This window comes from Mugil cephalus, chromosome 17 (genome assembly GCF_022458985.1).
Source record: "Mugil cephalus isolate CIBA_MC_2020 chromosome 17, CIBA_Mcephalus_1.1, whole genome shotgun sequence".
NCBI lineage: Eukaryota > Metazoa > Chordata > Actinopteri > Mugiliformes > Mugilidae > Mugil > Mugil cephalus.
In genome coordinates this window covers 23,637,341-23,646,719 of record NC_061786.1, presented here as the reverse complement: position 1 = coordinate 23,646,719, position 9,379 = coordinate 23,637,341, and the positions used below count along the sequence as shown (strand labels likewise).

The 9,379-nt window shown below is 42.3% G+C and overlaps 1 long non-coding RNA gene across 1 annotated transcript; it reads left to right on the top strand.

The window, feature by feature from the left end:
- Positions 1 to 2,010: 2,010 nt before the first annotated feature.
- On the top strand, positions 2,011 to 4,684 carry LOC125024279. The gene is made up of 3 exons (XR_007114718.1): positions 2,011 to 2,347; positions 3,061 to 3,173; positions 4,579 to 4,684. It is a non-coding gene; the product is annotated as an uncharacterized LOC125024279 (long non-coding RNA).
- The last annotated feature ends 4,695 nt before the right edge of the window (positions 4,685 to 9,379 follow it).

Below are 9,379 nucleotides of genomic sequence, written 5' to 3'. Positions count from 1 at the left end.
TTTTGTTTTACTAACACGTCCTTTAGGTCAATTAAACCAAAGAAGAAGAAGAGGAAAATAAACAGAATTAAGTTGAATTCCACCATGTTGTCAGTCTGAGTTAATCCACTCATCATTGTCACATCACTACAATATAGTGAACCAGCAGGTTACAGCAGAAAGACACAAAGGGGCGGGGCAACACTACACTTCCTGTAGCGGCTTTCGCAGTAAAAGCCTGAAGCCTGACTATAAAGTGTCTGAATGGTCAATGAACACATGAACATGTGTCAGTTAATCCTCCCTCCATGTTGTGTGTTGTTATCTGGTAGTTAAGTCCACTCACTTTATTTCTATAGCATGGTTGGAACACCAGAAGTCAACTTAAAGTTCTTTCAAGTAAAAGTCAGTGACACAGAAGAATACAGCAGAAGACAAGAACAAAGAAAGTACAATAAAATCAGTTTAAGATGGACCAGACAGAAGTAAACCCACTATAGACCCACTAAAACCAACACTTTAAATTAGATTTGAACCAGTGGATAGTGGATCAGCATTTGTTAGAGATATAGGGAGAGTCATATATAAGAAGAAAATAAGAGGCCCTAAAATTGGCCCTTGAGGGACACCACATTTGATGGAAGTGTGTCGAGATGGCGCACATTTAGTGCTAGATGTTTGGTGACAACACCAACTGGGGAATTCCCCCCCTAGGAAGTACTAAGGGTTTCTGTTCTTTTTCTTTAAATCAAGGCACTCCAGTTCAAACACCACAGGGCAAGACAGCTCCTCATCAACATAGTTTATTCACAAATAATTCCAAACAAAACACAGTAATCAGTCCCACAGTAGCTACACAATCTCAAATAAACATGCTGGGGCTAACCATGCGGCAGGATAACCGAAAAGGGGAAGGGGGGGGATCCTTAAAGCACCCGTGACACTGCAATCACACACGCAAAATCAAAAAAAGAAATAAAAAAAAAAAAGAAGGGAGGACCGGTGAGGAACACCACCACCAGGGACTAACTGCCGCAGTCAGCCCACAGCACTTACAAACAAAAGACAACAAAGGTTAATAAAACATGCCCAGAAAATCAGCAAAACACACAAAAAAGAGAAAACCAAATAGGCAAAAAAAAGAAAGAAAAATGAGAAACTAAACCAATTTACACAATGAACAAAACCCAAGTACCTCAGACAATTACCAAATGAGTTCCTAAATAAAAAAAAAAAAATAAAAAAAGAGAGAGAGAGACAGAATGGTCCTCGGCACACGGGACGAGCAGAAGAGGAAGAACAGCCGCTGATACCTGGATATAAAAGGTGCCCAGTGGTGGGAAATAAGGGGGGAAATAACCTCCTGCCACAGAAGCATGAAGTGAAGAGCTGCTGCCTTTTTATTTACAGAGAAGGGTGAACAAAGCAGTCGACCAGGTCCCTGTACTACTGCTGATATCAAAGTGCAGGGGGTCATGTGATGGACACACCAGCGGTCTGAGGTGAGCCGGGACCAGTCTCTCCATGACCTTCCTGATGTGAGAGGTCAGTGCTAGCGGCCTGTAGTCCTCCAGTGCAGCAGCTCGTCCTTTTTTGGGCGCTGGGACCAGGCAGGATGTTCCTCTCTGAAGGTGTGGGCTCAGGTTGAAGAGGTGCTGCAGAACTTCACAGAGCTGACGGGAACACGCCTTCAACACACGAGGGCTGATCCAGTCCAGTCCAGCTGCTTTCGTCTGTTTGAGCTTCTCCAGTTCTCTCCTCTTCCCTCTAAGTCTAAGGATGTCGTTGTGTACTTTTAGCAGAGAGGATTCAGGGCTGCAGATCTAAAACCTGACTAGACACTATCAGAAATGTCAAAGGTCAGATGTGAGGAGATTTGGGTGAAGACAACTTTTTCCATAATCTTTGAATTGGAAATGGGCCTGTAGTTATTGTAGTCATTGGGATCTAAGCTGGGTTTTTTACTAGTGGTTGTACAGTTGCATGATTTAAAACTTTGAAGTTCAGTGACACGAGGTGAAAGAAGTAGATCTGGGAGCGGGAGGGAGTTAATACCATCAGTTTGTTAATGAGTTTCAGAAACTCATGTGTTGTTGTCTATTAGACAAATCTATCTCTACTGTTTATTTCCTGTATAATAAAATAAAATGAAATAATAAACCATGTTCCAGGAAGTCACGTGGTTTATATTATTTGTGAGTTAGGTGTGGACTCTGGAGTCTGATATTATAGCAGCTGTTGTTTAGCAGAGAGAGAGAGTCTGACCTCAGCCTGAACCTCTGATTGGTCGGCTGCAGTTTCTTTATAAGGAGGTCATCTGGTGCTCAGAGGAGGAGACAGAGCTGCAGGACTGGACTTCGTACAGGAGGTAACTTTTAATGTTTCCTCTCAGTTAAAAACCAGTTCTTCTATCTATTTTTTTTATTATTATTACTGAAAACAAGAGGAAACCCATCATGGGTTAATAGAGAGCAGTAACAGGATCAACAGGTTCAGGATGAGAGTTATCAGCTGATTGGAGCCTTTGTTCTGAACTGAGAGAAGACGTTTCACAATAAGGCTAAACTCTCTATGAAGACTGAAGAGAAATAAATAGCAGATCTACTTTAAAACCATTGTTGCTCTTCATCCATGTGGTATTAACCAGGTAAAATGTCTCAGGGGTTGGATTCCTGCTCCATCCAATCATTCAGTGTTTGGAGAATATCTCTCCTCCTCTTCTTTCCACCATGTTCTCCTCTCTAAGCCTCTTAAAGTTCTCCTCCCTGCTCTCAGCACATCTCACTGCAGAACCTTCCTTAGGAACCTTTCATCTCTACCGCCATCTAGGATCAACTCTGAGAGAACATCAGGGTTCTGGTCTTAGAGTTTGGCCCCAGGAGCAGCTCTTTCAGTCTTTAGGAACACGGGTCCTGGTTATTATTTTATTATTTTTCAGACTTTTAAAACATTATTGAAACTTTCTAAACTTCTTGTGAGTCTTGAAGGCTTCAAACATTGATTCCATACATTTAAACAAACCCTCAGCTGAGTCACATCATGTCTTTATGTTTGCGTGTGTCTCATCTCACCTGTATCCAGATAAATGTCCAACGTCTGTTTAATCTGAAACAGACTGAGCTATGGGAAACGCCTTCACCCTGTTCAACGAGACGCCCTACACCTGGGAATACTGCACTGAGTTGAGAGGCGACGTGAGTGTTATTTCTTCTTTCTTTATACGTGTGCTTCTTAAGAGAAACTTTTATGTGTAACTAAGCTACAGAGACCAAGTCATTTCCCTTGTGGATCATTAAAGTCTGTCTAAGTCTAAATCTAAGCATCAGTCCACACATTAAAGTCTTTGTCTTAATCCATCGCAGATAAAATAAAAAACATACATAAAAGATACTCACAAACATCCCACTGAGACACAGAGTAAGAACAGAATAAATATTAAATACATTCAGGTGGATTTTATTGAGGCTTTGACCTCTTCAATCACGGCCACGTCCATTACAGCTTGATATTTAGTTAATGTTTAAAATAAGAACGATCACACGTCTACAGGTTTTGGATGACCACAGACAAGTGAACAAACTACTTTACCAAAGTCAGAACTTCTTTTTTTCAAGTATTTTTATAAGAATACCACTAGAATAATGATCTGTGATATTTTTCCTTGGACACAGTAACAGTAAAATATATATATATGAATATATTCATTTATTAAAGTTTGTTGGCTCAGTTCAGTTCTGTCTTTCTTTCCAGAGTTGGATCTCAGCTGCTGTGTTGTCCTTGATCATTTATTAGGGAAAAGAGAACTACATTTTTGGACAGTTTTAGCTAAATGCTAAATGCTAATCCATCATCCACTGGTTAACACTCGCCCTCCTCAGTAAGATGGCGTCTAAAAGTTCATAAACAAATTTGTGGTTCTGAATAGGAGAAACATCTGAGTTTAGAAAGTGTCTGCGTTTCCAGAGGAAATTAAAATCATGTACTTCCCTTTTGTTTTACTGGCTGGACCTGGACCTGTCCAAGTCTCCCTGGTCCAGGAAGTAGTCTCCTCCATGGTGAACTCTCATCCAGGCCTCCAGGTCTCTCTGGTCCAGAGTCATGTTCTCTGCTCTGTTTAGACAGAAAAGATTTTAAATCACTGACTGATGGAAACTTCTTCTGGTTTTATAAGAATCTAACAGCCACTGGTTCAGGTTCAGGTCAGGCTTAGGGTTAGCTCAGCCCTTTACCTCCTTTAGCTACTTCTCTTTCTGGTTTCATAGATTTTCTATTTCAACATATTTGTTTTTTTGTTTTTTTAAATAAATCCCAGAGACAAGATACACCTGAACAGGTATCCAGTCTGTGACAGAGCTAAACCAAAGAGACACCTACATTCACCAGTTAATCTAACCAGCTGAAGGTTCTGGGTTAGAACCCACCAACCTGGATACTAGTTTTTATTCTAAAGACACCAGTTGTGAGACATTTGTGGGTTCGTTGATGGTGAATATATCTGGTCATAGCTTCCTGTTCTCAGACCTATTTAAGTCATACATATTGTTGTAGTTTTATTGTTGTTTTTTTGTGATTGTTGGTTGATTCCTGTCCTGTTGTCAGGGTATTCGGACGCAGTGTGGCACCATCTCAGAAAAGCGTTCACAGCGCATTCAGCCTCACGACGGTGTGGTCTCCCTCCGCTATGGAGACCGCAGGGAATGGGACCTCAGATGTCCTTGTGATGGACATTCGTACACCTTAAGGGAGAGCGCCAACCGTCAATACTTTGAACTGATCGACAAACGTTCTGGCGATGTAGTCGACCGCTGTCTCCACTTTGGTGAGTAGCTACAAACTCAGTGTTTTTTTGTGGCGACTCTACAGGATAGAACTCCTTCAGCCATCAGCGTGCAGCAGGAACATGTTTAGTCATATGCTACAGATGCTAATGGGGATGCTAATGGCAAAGGTATGCAATGCAATGCAATGGAGGAGCTAAAAGCAGCAATGAACATGATGACGTGAGATGAAAACTTTCACAAAGCAGCAGGCCATCCTAACGGATCTACTGGATGAAATAAAGCAACTCAAAAGAAAAAACGTGGAACATAATAGGAAGATTGAATACTTAGAAAACTGACTTGATGACTTAGAGCAGCACTCCTGAATGAACGAAATAATCATTTCTGGACTGGTGATTAAACCACAGAGTTACCTGCAAGTGGTGAGAGGCATCAGGGTGGAGAGCAGAAATGTACATGATAAAACTACAGAGGAGCAGGTAACAGCATTTCTTCGTGGCAAAGACATTGACATTGATGCTACGAATATTGAGGCATGCCACCCTCTACCAGTTAAGAAAATGAAGGAAAAGCCCACCATACCAGCAATAATTATTCACTTTACCATCTTGAAATCTAGAGTTGATCTGCTTAGACAGGGAAGGAAGTTAAAGGGCAGAAAAATTTACACCAATGAGCACCTTACCAAGAAAATCAGTGATAAAGCCATAAAGGCAAAACAGCTCAAGAAACAGGGCAAAATTCAGACCACTGGGACTGTCAACTGTAAGGTTTTAATAAACCAAATGGTGCAGCAGAGAATTCAAACAGGGTGTGCATTAGGAGCATATAACAACTTGAACATTTTGAAAGCATTTAGGAGTTTAATTCCCACCTTTGCTGTATTCACAGGGATAAATAGCTCCTGTTGTATGTGCTGCACTATTTACGCTCTACGCTCTATTCATGATAGAAGCTGAACATTACATAGATCCAGATGAAAACCTTCTTGATAACATCAATGCAAATTGTTGCTACTACACAGAAAACCAATTTAATACTACTATTAAATATGACCATGGTATATCCATTATTCATTTTAATAGAAGTAGTCTTTATGCAAATTTCCAAAGTATAATTTAAAAAACCCTGTGATAACATTGCTGTTTCAGAGACATGGATACATGGAGAGAGGGGATCCGATTTCTTTATTAAGGGATATGGGTTTCATAGTACTAGTAGATCAAATGGACCTGGTGGTGCTGTGGCTTTGTTTGTTGAAGATGGTCTCTCTTAAGGTGCTTGATAACTTGTCAGTAACTATAGATGATAAAATACAAAGTATTACTATAGAAATAGAATTAGTGAGAATGAAAAATGTATTTAATCAGCTGTGTTTACACAAAACCAGGTTCCAACATCGACACATTTACCACAACTATGGAAAGTTTGTTTATATCAACAAAACAAAAAATACTTCTATATGTGGATTTTAACATTTGCTTAATCCAAACAAGCATAAGCATGCAGGGGAAAGAAAAATCAGTGGAGGAGAGAAACTAGGAAAACATAGACTAATAGATAAGAGGAGGTACAGAGGAGTATCGGGACTGTAGTTTAATGTGCTTTATGGAGACATGGCTGCACCAGGACATTCCTAATGACAATGTTTCCATCGGCGGCTTCCAGACTGTCCGGGCTGACAGGGATTGCACCGGGACCGGTAAGCGGAAAGGAGGGGGGCTAGCCGTTCTATTTAACAACAAGTGGTGCAATCCTAGTCATGTTACCATCAAAGAGCGCATGTGAAGCCCGGACATTGAACTGTTTTCTGTTGGTCTCCATCCATATTATCTGCCACGGGTGTACGTTCATGTGTACGTTCCTCCCTCTGCAAACCCAGCGTCGGCATGTGACGTCATCCACTCCGCCATAGCCCGGCTACAGACCCAGACCCACTTCAACCACGTCACCATGGACAAAACACTACCCAACTTTACTCAGTATGTGAAATGTTCCACCAGAGAGGAGAGGACACTGGACCTGATGTATGCTAACGCTAAGGATGCATACAGCTCCTCTCCCTCCCCCCGCTGGGCAGGTCAGATCACAACCTGGTACACATCTGGTAAAGATCCAGCCTGTGACCACAAGGACAGTGAGGAGATGGTTGGAGGAGGCTTGGGAGGCTCTGCAGGGATGTTTTGAGGTAAGGACTGGCAGCCACTCTGTGAGCCGAACAGAGAGGACATCAACAGGCTCACAGATTGCGTCACGGACTATATCAACTTCTGTGTTGACAGCATTGTTCCAGCAGAGACGGTCCACTGTTACCCAAACAACACGCTGTGGGTGACAAAGGACATAAAAGACATCCTGAATGAGAAGTAGACAGCTTTCAGGACTGGCAACAAGAAGGAGGTGAGAGACATACAGAGACACTTGAAGAATAAGATCAGAGAGTCTAAGGGGGAATACAGGAAGGCTGCGAACCCTGATGGGGTCAGGCCCAGGGTGCTCAAAACCTGTGCCCCCCAGATCTGTGGAGACCTTCAGCATGTCTTCAACACAAGCCGCATCTGGACCCCCTCCAGTTCAACTACCAGCCCCAGCTCAGAGTTGAGGATACCATCATCTTCCTACTTAACTGTGTCTACACCACCTGGACGAGACAGCGAGTACTGTGAGAGTCATGTTCTTTGACTTCTCCAGTGCTTTCAACACCGTCTGTCCAGCTCTTCTGGGTGAGAAGATGATGTTGATGCAGGTGGATTCCCCCCTGGTGTCGTGGGTTGTTGACTACCTGACTGGCAGACCACAGTATATGTGCCTGCAACGCTGTGTGTCAGACAGGCTGGTCAGCAACACTGTGTCCCCCCAGGGGACTGTCCTCTGTCCCTTTCTCTTCACCCTCTACACCACAGACTCCAACCCCTGCACAGAGACCTGTCATCTCCAGAGGTTTTCTGATGACTCTGCAGTGGTTGGACAGGGCTGGTGTGGACAACTTTGTTACATGGTGTGAGGAGAACCATCTACAGCTCAATGTGACAAAGACTAAGGAGCTGGTGGTGGACCTGAGGAGGACCAAGGTGCCGGTGACCCCGTTTCCATCCAGGGGGTCAATGTGGACATAGTGGAGGATTATAAGTATCTGGGGCTTCACATTAATAATAAACTGGACTGGGGGAAGAACACAGAGTACAGGAAGAGCCAGAGTTGCTTCTATTTTCTAAGGCGGTTGGTGTCTTCTATGAGGTCTTATAACATCTGCAGGACTATGCTCAGGATGTTCTATGAGTCTGTGGGGGCCAGTGCCATCTTCTATGCTGTTGTGTGCTGGGGCAGCAGGCTGAGGGTAGCGGACGCCAACAGACTGAACAGACTGATACGTAAGGCCAGTGATGCTGTGGGGGTGAAGCTGGAAACTCTGACAGTGTCAGACAGGAGAATGCTTCACAAGGTGAAAACCATCCTGGACAATGAGTCAAACCCACTCCATGACGTCCTGGCCACACACAGGAGTTCTTTCAGTACCAGACTGTTCACACCACGATGTACCACAGAGACACAGGAAATCATTCCTGCCTTAGGCCATTAGCCTGTATAACTCCTCACTCTGAGGGTGTACAACCCATATTATTTATAAACATTTGAAACATTGATACTGATAATGTGCAATAATTCATGTTCATCTCATATACCAGTACACATTCCCTGTATTCATGAATTTCACGGTGACGTCACACCGTCTCAACAGCACCATCTTTAGGACCGTCAGATACCGTAAGTAAGGCTGCGATAGAGCTAAGGCTAAAAATACAGAACTTACATTTTGCAATATCCCCAAAAACAATGAAAGAAGACAGAGGTGGGTTGCTGCCATTAAAAGGGGTCACTGGACTTCCACAGAACACTCCTACACACTATACAAAAGTTATGTTTACGTACGTAGCCAAGCGTTAGCATGCTAACAATCACAATATTAGTCAAAGAATAAAAATAGCTGCGATAAATCAACGCTTCAGTATTGTTTCAGATAGTTAAGATCACTTCGTTTTGTTTCATTTAGATTGAATTACTAGTTAGCTAACCAAAAAACAAGCTAGCAAATGTAACGTTCATCGTAGTTTTAATCAACCAGAAAGCTCGTAAAGTAGTAAATAATACATAACTTACCTTTCCCATGATCAAAAACATTTTTTGGTCCTCCAGGTGATAAAGTCTTGCCTTGGTGACCCAACCTGAGGTGAAGTACCAGTAGGCTTCGGTGCTCCTGTAAGCCTTCAGGGACTCTCCGAAGGGGGAAGGATTATGAATTAGATAAATATATATGTCAGCAAAGGACAAATTTGGCAAATTTAAGGCAGATTGAAGGGAATTAGCATTTGAAGGGCAATTAAGTAGGGATCGAAACCCAAAATACCAATTTTCTTTAAATCAGGGTACTTGAACACTATCTGCGGTGTCCCGCAGGGTTCTATCTTGGGACCTAAACTATTTATCTTATATATCAATGATATATGGAAAGTATCTAACATTTTAAAAATAATAGTTTTTGCAGGTGACACAAATATTTTGTGTTCCCTGAAGATTTACAGCAGCTGTTATTGATGGTCAAAATGAATTGCTAAAACTAA